Genomic DNA, 12,918 nt, shown 5'->3' on the forward strand with positions numbered 1-12,918 from the left:
AAGACAAGAAGTTTAATGCAATGGAGAAGTGAAAGCTAGTGGAGGAATGCACAGAGAGGGGTGACAGGCTCAAAATGACAAGCCAGGGAAGCAATCTTTGCAGCAGCATTTTGAATGGATATAAGTGGGACCTGGGCTTTGTCAAGGCCAGAGAGGAGTAGACTTCAGTAGTTAAGATGCAAGATGATGAGGGCCTGGATGAGAATTTTACTAGCTGTGTGGACTGAGAATAAAGGCCAAATCTTAGAGACGTTAAGCCAGGTGAAATGGCAGGTTTAAGACACAGCCTGGACGTGAGAATCTAGATAGAGAGCTCAGTCAAAAACAATACTCAGATTATGGGCTTGAGTGGCAGGAAGGATGGTGGTGTTGTCTGCAGTGACTGAGAAAGAAAGAAGTAGGAGAGCTTGGGAGAAAAGATTCAATGCTCTAGTTTGACCATGTTGAGTTCCATCTGACAGCTGGACATCCACAAGAAAATGTCAAACAGTTCCAAATGTTTCTGAACTTTTGAACCAGATCGAGACCAGATTTGGGCCTGATTCTGTTCCCTTTGAAGTCAAAGAGCAAACATTTCATTGATTTCAATGGGGGCAGGTTCAGACCTTTTGCAGCTTGAGCTCTTGTCTGATTTTAAGAATCAAAGGATTTTTTGCACAATTGATTTCATTTTAATGACTAGCTTGATTAAAAGGCTTGTGGGATTTTGCTCCACATGTTGCACTGTTCTGACTTCTGACCTCAGTTGCTATAACAAAGTGTAATGTTTGTTTTCTGAACACACATAGGAAATATCCAGGGGTGTGAGTTGAGCCCCCTCTCAAAATTTCAATTTTGCCATAAACACCAAGGGCAAAAATAATGGCTTTTACTCATTGAACCAGTAACCTTAGAACAGCTCCCTCCTATGAGATCACATATTGTTCCTGAGGAGACTGGCAAGTTTTTCCCTGGCTCATTCATGAATGTCCAGAAGACAGAAATGTAAAGGGTAACACTAGTAAATGAGGGTGGCTGAGCAAATTCCCCTCCGCCTCAAAATTAGAAAGTGACCTGATTAAGAAAGTTGAATTCCTCAGGCTATGAGCTATTAATAAGCAATAAAATAAATAATACTGAGAATTATATCTAGCACCGCACATGTACATAGCTATTTACAATTAGAGAGTAAGACATACTCCCTCTCCCAAACAGCCTGCAATCTAACGGTGAAATTCACCCCTATGCAGAGATCTAGCACCAAGTCCACTTAAGTCTGTGATGCTTGTCCGGGATATCCAGAGTTCTGAGGCACCTCACTACCATCTGCCCTTTGTCTGTGCCTGCTGCGGGTCAGCTCACCAACTCCACCAGCCACAAGCATCACAAGCACTCCCCTCTAGGCCTTGCCAGCCCTGTTGTTACTCTTAGTGATAGGCAGTCTCCTACTGTCATGCTCTCCGAATGCCTTCCTGGAACATCCAGACCCTGGTCCACTAATTACTCACAGAATTTACAGATTTGTTGCTTCCAAAGAAGCAGTCCACTCCAGATTACTAGTTCCACCTCAGACCACCACTCTGCTCAACACATCACACTTAGACATGTTTATAGTGAAATCAAGTATACATTTATATAACAAAGCACAGAGATTCAAGTAATAGCAAGTAGACGTATGGGAAAAAATGGTTACATATAAAATAAAATCATAACACACATTCTAGACTCTATACTTAATTCCCAAGATACTTTAATGCAGGGGCAAGCACAAGGGGGTGCAAGCAGAGGCCGCCCGCCTCCAAAAATATACACCTCTACCTCGATATAACGCTGTCCTCGGGAGCCAAAAAATCTTACCACATTATAGGTGAAACTGCATTATATTGAACTTGCTTTGATCCACTGGAGTGCGCAGCCCAGCCCCTCGGAGCACTACTTTACCACATTATATCCGAATTCGTGTTAAATCGGGTGGCGTTATATCGAGGTAGCAGTGTACATGTACCATCCTACGTCTTCACTCAAACAGAAACCGCTTCCCACTGGTTTGTTTCTCCTTGTAGATTTCCTTTCTTTTGGATTTCACAGTCTCTCAACCTTACCTGGCTCAGTATGCAAATGGGCCTTCATTATGAGGCAGACAATATATGTACGATCAGACAGGCAGATAAGCATCTGTTACCTCCTGCCAGAAAGGAACATGCCCCAGGCATGTGACCTCCTGGTGACCTGCCTTAACACCAAGATTTTAAGAACATATGTATGAGACATAACTCCTTAAATATTAGCTATACATACATTTTACAGTGATTATGATGACTACTGGGCTACTGGCTTTCGGCAGAGATCTTATGTGCTGCCCTTTGGTGATTATTCTGCATATATCCAACCCAAGGGATCCCTGTAAAACACTACATAGTCCCTGTGCCCTCTGCCAGTTGGTACCAAGACACCCCTGTGTCACAAAGTCCTACTGTGAGGGTGCATACACCTCAGCTGACCTTCTGCACAGAAGTGAGTTTCACCTTTGGAGAATAAAAACAAAGCAAGACAAGACATGAGATAGTGGTTTAGATAAGGGAAGGTTTAAAAAAACTTGGTGATAAGAGCAGCAGCCCTGAAAATCTCATTATCTCTGAAACTATTCTGATTTCTTCTTCATGTAAATTCTAAATTGACACCCTTCAATCTCTATCAGCCATCTCAAGTGTAGAGGGCTCACAGGAGAAGTTCACATTGATATTTTTCCCAGATAACAACACTCCACAGCAGCTAGTGCATTGTCATCCTAGCGGAGATAGATACCTTCATATGATTCATTTGAGGTTTGCCAATACATTAATGAAGTAGTCGTTGCAGAAAACCAAGGCACCTGAAATTGGCACCTACTGAGTGATATATTTTTTTTAAAAAGGTCAATCAAAATAAATAAATAATTCTCGTTTCATGTTTTTGCCCTACATTAGTGCCCTGAGCCTTTGGCACTTATTTCCCCCTTTGATTCACAACTTCCCAAGATGGTCTCTAAGGTGCATTGAAAAGCCCCTTTTCTCCTTTGTTCATAAGGAGATGGGTGATGAGTATGGCTGGATGAGACTTGAGTGACGATTTTGTGGGCAGGCTAATAAATATTTGTAATATTTATGTTGTTGCTGGGTTATTTGATTTGATCGCAGGGCAAATGGGTCTGTTTATACATGTATTTTTAAAAGACTGTCTCTTTCTGAACCTAGAAACAAAAGAAACATTTCTAGTCATGATACTGTAGGCTTCCAAATGCAAATCATTTGGACAATGGTTTAAACATTAAGGCCATGTCTACACTATGGGGACTGTAGCAACATAGCTAACATAACTCCATACCATACACACAGCCTAGAGAGATGGAACGGGTTTCTCTGTTGGTGTAGGAACACCCAGGCTGGATTTACATCTTAAGCGCCTCTAGGCATAGCATCCTCAGCGCCCCCTCTGCCTACAGCTGACCTTCGTGTTTTCCATAAAAAATGAAACTTTTAACCTACTTTTAACTTTTAGGTGCCCCTAGAAAGCCGGCATCCCTATGCACATGCCTACTGTGCCTAATTGCAAATCCCGCCCTGTGAACACCACATTCCCAAGTGATGGTAGCTAGGCTGACAGAAGCATCCTTCGATTGACCTAGCTACGTCTATTCTGGGGGGTCAGGTGGGCATAGCTATGGCACTCAGGGGGCGGGCTATGTCAACCTAAATTTTAAGTGTAGACCAAGCCTTGGCGCTTGGATTCAACTTGACCTTCCTTCTAATCAGTTTTTAATGACGAAATGTTGCCATATTTGTGCAGTTACACTTATTTGCGGGTGTAATTAATACCACTTAAATATCTACCTACATGACTTTCATCATAAAAAAGGCAGCTGAAGCTTTAAAAATCTAGCCCTACATGTAGCAGTTATTGATTGTTATGTTGCTGATCAGCATATCAGAACCATCCAGTTAATGGGGATACCTGCAGTGGTGCGGGAACAATTTTTATAGTAGGGGGGGTCTGAAAGCCATTGAACGAAACTATAAACCATGTATATGATAGAAACCATTTCAAGTCAGGGGGTGCTGCTGTATCCCTAGCATCCTTATTTCCAGCACCCCTGGATATCTGTCACTATCTGATCCATCAATTTGCGAGGACGATCAAATTACTGCTGCAAGTCTGGGTTGTGCAACAGCTAAATATTCTACTGCATATTCTTTCAGTTATTCAGGCTTTGGAAATACTTTTCCCTCTCCCTAACTAATAGGGTAAAATGATGTCCAGCTGAAAACAACCAGGCTCCCACTGTGCATCTTGTAAACTCTGATGATTTTTGGACAAAACTTAGACCAGCAAATTTCAAGTTTAACAAGCTAATGAATATTTTTAATGACCTTCTTTCTGTCTTAGAGTGACCTCTGCCATATCGGGCCCACAAAAAGAAAACACACACACACACGATGAAAATCCCTAAAGAATTTGCAAAATTTCTCCCTAGATTCTGACTGGCCATCTGCATGGTTCTCTTGTTTTTGAACTCAGGCTAATGACCTTCAACCCTGACACATATGTTGTCCCCATGGTTTTATTTATGATCACATAAGCTTTTAGGTGGTGACAAATTAGGGTGACCAGACAGCAAGTGTGAGAAATCAGGACAGGGGGTAGGGGGTAATAGGAGCCTATCTAAGAAAAAGACCCAAAAATCGGGACTGTCCCTATAAAATCGGGACATCTGGTCACCCTACAAATTCTGAGATGATAGCAAGTGCACCGGGATCGCAATATGAGTGTGGGATGACAAAGATGCAATCCTGGGGAGTGCCAATTAAAACAGTAGCAGAGTGTGACAACTGTTTGCAATTACGTTTAATTAACAAGTTTTAAACACTCTGTTACCAGGATCCTCTTTGAAGTGTGTTACTAGAGTAAAGCCTGAGCCTACAAACCTTTACTCACAGGAGTAATCTCACTGATTTCAAAAGAACTGTTCTCGTGAGGAAGGGACATATGACATAAGGGTTTGCAGGATCACATAGTGATGCTTTGGAATGTATTTCCCAAAGGATGAGTCAAAATCTACAACAAAACATCCTGAGTGAGATTCTGTATGGTACCCATAAGTGGCACAGTGCAGAGCCCAGGGGAAGGGGAGCACATAATCCTGGGCTATGCAGCCCCAAGTATAATTTAGACAGCTTTTGGGGGCCTGTCTAAATTACAGCAGCTTCCCAGGAGTGCCTATAGGTCCTTAGTGTTGCCCAGAATCACCTCAGTGTTTTAAGCTGTGGCTGCACCATGACATACCCCTTCGACTTCTAACCATGCCCCTGATGCCAGGGATTACATGTGATTGTTTTCCTCAGGTCCTGCAGTGGGAGAATTTCCCACCATCCAGATCTGGGCATTTTAGGGCCCCTTTACACCGTTCTGGTCCTTTTACCTGGTGGGCGTGAAGATTTTACCCCAGTGTACTGTTTGATTTACCATACATGTAGAATTATTATTTATTATTTATATTACCACAGCACCTAGATGCCCCAGGACTGACTTATGATAGGTGCTGTACAAACACAGAACAAAAGGACAGTCTCTGCACACAAAGAGCTTAAAAATTCATATGAAATTTAATTATCCCAATTCAGAGAAAGGAAATAAATCCCTTCATCCAAATTTCTTCTTAAGAGTCCAATCCTCCAAGGTGCTGAGAAACTTCAACTACTATAGATGTCAATGGGAACAAAGAACACTCAGCATCTTGCAATAACATCACACCATACAATCTTCTAAAGAAGGTGGTAAATAGGGCAAAACCCACCTCATGAGACTTTAGTTGGTACTTTTACTATGATTCAGGGTTATTTAGGGAGAAACTAATTTTAACAACAATGTGATTTGATTAGGGCTGTCAATTAATCACCGTTAACTCATGTGATTAACTCAAAAAATTAATCATGATTTAAAAAATTAATTACAATTAATCGCGCTTTTAATCACACTGTTAAACAATAGAATACCAATTGAAAAGTATTAAATATTTTTGGATGTTTTTCTACATTTTCAAATATATTTATTTCAATTACAACACAAATTACAAAGTGTACAGTGCTCACTTTATATTATTTTTTATTACAAATACTTGCACTGTAAAAATGATAAACAAAAGAAATAGTATTTTTCAAATCACCTCATACAAGTACTGTAGTGCAATCTCTTTATCGTGAAAGTGCAACTTACAAATGTAAATTTTTTGTTACAGAACTTCATTCAAAACTAAAACAATTTAAAACTTTAGCGCCTACAAGTCCACTCAGTCCTACTTCTTGTTCAGCCAACCGCTAAGAGAAATACGTTTGTTTACATTTATGGGAGATGATGCTGTCCACTTCTTATTTACAATGTCACCTGAAAGTGAGAACTGGCATTTGCATGGCACTTTTGTAGCTGACATTGCAAGGTATTTACATGCCAGATATACTAAACATTCCTATGCCTCTTCATGCTTCTGCCACCATTCCAGAGGACTTGCTTCCATGCTGACAATGCTCATTAAAAAAAAATGCATTCATTACATTTATGACTGAACTCCTTTGGGGAGAATTGTATGTTTCCTGCTGTTTTATCTGCATTCTGTGATATATTTCATGTTATAGCAGTATCTGATGATGACCCAGCACGTTGTTCATTTTAAGACCACTTTCACTGCAGATTTGACAAAATGCAAAGAAGGTACCAATGTGAAATTTCTAAAGTCAGCTACAGCACTTGACCCAAGGTTTAAGAATCTCAAGTCCCTTCCAAAATCTGAGAGGTACGAAGTGTGGCGCATGCTTTCAGAAGTTTTAAAAGCGTAACACTCTGATGCGGAAACTATAGAACCCGTATCACCAAAAAGGAAAATCAACCTTCTGCTGGTGGCATCTGACTCAGATGATAAAAATGAACATGCATCAGTCCACACTGCTTTGGATTGTTATCTAGCAGAACCGGTCATCAGCATGGAAGCATGTCCTCTGGAATGGTGGTTGAAGCATGAAGGGACATATGAATCTTTAGCATATCTGGTACCTAAATATATAACAGTGTGTCATACAAACACCTGTTCTCACTTTCAGATGACATAGTAAACAAGAAGTGGGCAACATTATCTCCTGCTAATGTAAACAAACTGGTTTTTCTGAGTGATTGGCTATACAAGAGGTAGGACTGAGTGGACTTTCTAGGCTCTAAAGTTTTACATTGTTTTATTTTTGAATGCAGTAATTTTTTTTGTTCGTAATTCTACATTTGTAAGTTCAACTTTCATGATAAAGAGATTGCACTACAGTACTTGTATTAGATGAACTGAAAAATACTATTTCTTTTGTTTTTTACAATGCAAATATTTGTAATAAAAATAATTATAAAGTGAGCAGTATACCCTTTGAATTCTGTGTTGTAATTGAAATCAAAATATTTGAAAATGTAGAAAACATAAAAAATGATTTTCTATTATTGCTTTAACAACACGATTAATCGTGCGATTAATCATGATTATTTTTTTAATTGCTTGACAGCCCTAGATTTGTTTATTTTCTAGTACTAAATAAAGAACTGATTGTAAAATGGATGAGCACATGCAGGATAGGAAATAATGTGTTATATTTCAAAGGTAACTTGGAAACTTCACTGTGAAGAGTTTGACATCATCAATGATTTATATACATCATGTTGGCCTTGGAGGATTACACAAATGAACTGAGAAGTGAGACCATGCTGTGTTATACCAAACAGCTCTTTAATTTGTTTTTATAGAGACAACATTTTCAATGGAAAGGTGCACCTTATTTAAATATGGGCAGGAAATATTTTTGTTCTGCATAGGAATTGACAAATTTGAATATTTTCATCAAAAGTTTTCATGTTTTCCCAACAATTTTTTTTGTCAAAGACTGAACTATTTTTCATTTAAAAAACAAAAATGTGGGGGTTTGGGTTGCTAAAAACAAACAAAAAAAAGTTTTTAGGTTTTCTTTAGGGGGTGGGAGTTAGTCTTGAAATTTTCAACCAGTACTAACTTTATTTCCACATTGTGGAGATAATCTGTTAGGCTGTGGCACCTTCTGTACTATTCCATTAAGGCGAGGTCCTTGTCATGAGACTTTCCATGCTGGGTTCTGTGTTCATTTGGGGATATAGAAGTGACAGAACCAGCACACTAGATTTGCTCTCCTCTTTGGTTCAGCCTGTTGTCAAAGGCCAGACAGAGTCTGAAAGACAGAATCAACTAATTAAATTAGATACATTCAGAGAGTAACACACTGACAATGTGGGTAGGACATCTATAATGCTTTCCTTTTGTTATTATTTCTAACAGTGTAAGCAATGCATATGCTAAGGGGAGAGCTCTCTCATGGCTTTTAATAATTAAGAAGAGTAAATTCCAATAGTGTTGCAAATATGGGGCCTCAGATTCCACTTCGTTACACTGGTGTAAATTCCATGGAGTTGCACCAACATAAAAGCAGTACAACTGAGTGGAGAATTAGGCCCACTGTATCCAATATTTACAGTACAGATTTAGTTAGTAAGGATGGTCTTGTGGTTAAGGCACTCAACTAGGATCCAGGAGATCAGGCTTCAACTCCTAGCTCTACCATACACTTACTTTGGGCTGGTCTACACTGGGGGGGGGGGAATCGATCCAAGATACGCAACTTCAGCTACGCGAATAACATAGCTGAAGTCGAAGTATCTTGGATCGAATTACCTGGGGTCCACACGGCGCAGGATCGACGGCCACGGCTCCCCTGTCGACTGTGCTACCGCCGCTCGCTCTGGTGGAGTTCTGGAGTCGACAGTGAGCGTGTTCGGGGATCGATATATCGCGTCTTAACGAGACCTGATATATCGATCCCAGATAAATCGATTGCTACCCGCTGATATGGCGGGTAGTTAAGACGTACCCTTTGTCGCCCTGGGCAAGTCACTTATTTCCTATGTGTCTCAGTTCCTCATCTATAAAATGGGGACAATACTTCCTTTGTTCCACCCTTCGTCTTGTGTCTTTATCCTGTAAGCACCTTCTTTCTGTCTTAAAGCACATAGATAGGTAGGTAGATGTAATTATTAGGTGTCCATCACTGTGGTTTACAGATGCCATATACATAATTTAATTCAAACAGATCACACTGTCACTCTTCCATTGATTTGCTGCTGTCCATAAAAAGCTGTACTTCGGAGAATTTTATTCCAGCTGCCCATTAGTGAAATGTCTTTACTTGAAAAAGTTAAATTTTTTTAAGTGAATATTCCTGCACATTTTTGAGAATTTACAGTAGAGGTAACATATTACTAAAATAATTTACTTTGATGTTCCCATGTTAAATTTGTATTGTGCAAATTCATCTCTAACCAAGTGGAACAGCTATGGTAATAAGTAGTCTGAAATTTAAAAAAATTCTAATAGAGTTAATTATCTGAACATTATTTCTGATTAGCTAACTGTTGTTCCCATTGAATGGGAAGATTGTTGCTATGGCATGTAGCTAGTTACATTATAAATCAGTTACTTTAGTTGAAGATGGATTTGAAACATTTCATCCTAACATATTTACAATTGCAGAATTGGTAACCGGTATGTACTGGGGAGGACGGGTTAGTCTGACAAACATTTATGATCTTTTTGTTTCAAAATATATTTCCTAGGAAAATTCATCAGGATTAATCTAACACATCACAAAATTAATTTTGGTTGAAGAAAAAAACAGCATAGCAGCCTTATTCTATGCACTAGCCTCACTATAGTGGGACGAGCTGGCCTGGTCTGAAAATATGACCTCAAAGTCCCATTGCATCTAGCAGGTTGGTCCTGGTTGCTTTTATGGACCTATCACCTCTGGCCTCATGGATCTTCTGTAAATGGATATGTGGATACAGCTAAACAACATTTTATGTTTATAAGACGCATGGGTTATCATGGGGGCGGGGGGGGAGTAGAAAGACACATTCCAGTAACATCATATCAGGCAGGTGGCTCTTTCCTTCCTTCACACTGAGATGCACCAGTGGAAATATTAAAATTCATACACCAAGCAAGGGGCTTCCACTGACACCATATTGAGCCTGCTCAACCTCCAGCCATATCACCATGACAAATTGAGTTTCACTATTTTACTGCAAAGTAACATTTACCATTCAACATTTTATTGTGATCACAGCTTGAGGCCTCAGTCAGGTAAGGGCTCCATTATGCTAAGCCCTGTAAAAATATATAGTCAATGACAATCTGTGCCCCAATGAGCATACAGTTAGAGGTGGTTGGAAAATGGGGACATTTTTCAGAAATGCCAGTGTCCATTGTGCTGTCAGGAGAGGAGGCAGTTTACACACTGCCCCATCTCATAATCATAGAAGGGGGATCCCACAGTGCAGAAAGGAAGTGCACAAAAATTAATACAGCCTCATGCAGTATATTATATACACATATTCTACACACGCACAGTACATATGTGGGGGATGATAACCACATGGTAAATTGCATAATTGCATGTATCAGGCACCTTTGACCACTTACATTAAAAAATAGTCACGATTAATTGCAGTTTTAATCACACTGTAAAATAACAATAGAATATCCATTTACATGTATTATACATATTTTGAATGTTTAATACATTTTCAAATATATTGATTTCAATTGCAACGCAGAATACAAAGTATACAGTGTTTTCTTTATATTATTATTTTTATTACAAATATTTGCACTGTAAAAAAGATAAACAAAATAAATAGTATTTTTCAGTTCAGTTCATACAAGTCCACTCAGTCCTACTTCTTGTTCTGCCAATTGCTAAGACAAACAAGTTTGTTTACATTTGTGGGATATAATGCTGCCTACTTTTTTAGAATGTCACCTGAAAGTGAGAACAGGCATTTACATCGAACTGTTGTAGCCCAGGTTGCAAGGTATTTAGGTGCCAGATGTGCTAGACATTCCTATGCCCCTTCATGCTTTGACTTTGTAGGCTCTAAAGTTTTACATTGTTTTGGTTTTGAGTGCAGTTATTTAAAAAAAATAATTCTACATTTGTAAACTGTACTTTCACGATAAAGAGATTGCACGACAGTACTTGAATGAGGTGAACTGAAAAATACTATTTATTTTGTTTATCTTTTGACAGTGCAAATATTTGTAATCAAAACAATAATATAAAGTAAGCACTCTACACTTTGTATTGTGTTGTAATCCAAATCAATGTACTTGAAAATGTAGAAAAAAATCCAAAAATATTGGATTTAAATAAATAGGTATTCTATTATTGTGTAACAGTGCGATTAGAACTGTGATTAATCACAACTTTTTTTTAAATCTCATGATTAATTGCAATTATTTTTTAATGTTTGACAGCCCTGCTTTTCAACATTGCTCATGAATAATGCAGCCATTCCAAACTTCTGCCAATAAAACCTTCCCACCTCTGCCTCCCCAACAATACTTAACAACATTACTATTACTAGGGCTGTGCTGACATCTCAGATTATTGGTTTGCACAAGGAAAGAAACAAAACCACCTGCTAATGCCAGTGGGAAACAATGGCATATTGATATTGTTTTCCAAACCAAAAGCCCCGTTTCTTTTTATGGGGAAATTGGCTAAAAATTAAAGCCCCAATGTCTAGTAAATGGAAAAGGAACAAACTGATAGAAAACACATTTCCCCCTGAGATGTTATTATAAATACCTAATGGAAGACAGACAGACGGATAGTATTTTAAGTATCCTTTTACCTAGAATGTACTCAGAGTTCGCTTATAATGAAGTCTCTCCTCCCCCAACACTTAAATTTCACCCTTGCTGAAAGCAGAAATCTTCCTTTTCTAAGTTGATGATACTATAAAGTTCTATTTCTATGGTTTCTCCTTTAATGTGTCGGGTAAGGAAGTCACTAGGTCATTTGTGCTGCTAGTAGTTGGCTTATCTCGTTGTCTGAGCCTGGCATGGTGGTTTTACAAAACCCTTTTTGGTAGCCCAGTGTACTCCCTTGAATGCTAGCTCCTCATTTTCAGTTTTCTAAAGCGATTTTGTAGCTCCCTTTCCAGCTACTGCGTAGCATAGAACCAAGTCTCCATTATAAACACTGCAGGAGCGCAAGTAAGGGGTTTTCAAGAGCTGAGAATTGTTGGTAATATCCTCTTAGCTGTGTCCTTTTCCATTAAAAAAACCTTGATTTTTTCACTCTCTTTTTAAACGGAGTTGACTGAAACTGGGATTTCGCCTTTTTTCACCTGCCTCCTCATCAGTGCTATCGGTAGTTTCTTAATCAACTGCTACTGTAAAGAAAAAATTAAAAAAGCAAAGCACAAATGTTTCAGTGGGTCTCAGGCAAAGAGGCTTTTTTAGTTTGTTTGAGAGGAGGTTGTTCCTATTTTTCTATGAAGGAAAGGATGAAAAATGATATTTAGAATCTGGAGGAATTTCTTTACCAGCTTACAACTTTTTTTATGATCGATTAGTTAGTTATTGTTCACTCACTACTTGAATGTTTCAGAGCCCTCCGTCTAAAGACATTACTTCTAAGAATACACTGTAGATCTAATTACAGTTAAATAGGGGGCAGTCAGGACCTATAGCATTGGCCAGAAAGAGCGAGTGAGGCTGGTCTATATTGATTCAAGGTGCGGCACAAAACGTTATGTTTTCATTTCCTTGTACGGTCAGGAAAGACACTGTCTTTCGCATGCTTTTGCTGCCATTCCCCCTAAACCGTGGATCTTTGCTTTTTAGCAAAAGTTGCTTATTAGCATAATTCCTGCGCTCTTCAATCCTGTTTCCCAGGCTCTCGAAGACTTCATGCCTCAGAACAACTGGATGAGTCATGAATACAAGAAGTATGGGTGTAAACTGAAGCTGTTTACACTTTCTTAGGCCTCCAGCTACTAAAATAG

This window comes from Malaclemys terrapin, chromosome 6, assembly GCF_027887155.1.
Source record: "Malaclemys terrapin pileata isolate rMalTer1 chromosome 6, rMalTer1.hap1, whole genome shotgun sequence".
In the NCBI taxonomy this organism is placed as follows: domain Eukaryota; kingdom Metazoa; phylum Chordata; order Testudines; family Emydidae; genus Malaclemys; species Malaclemys terrapin.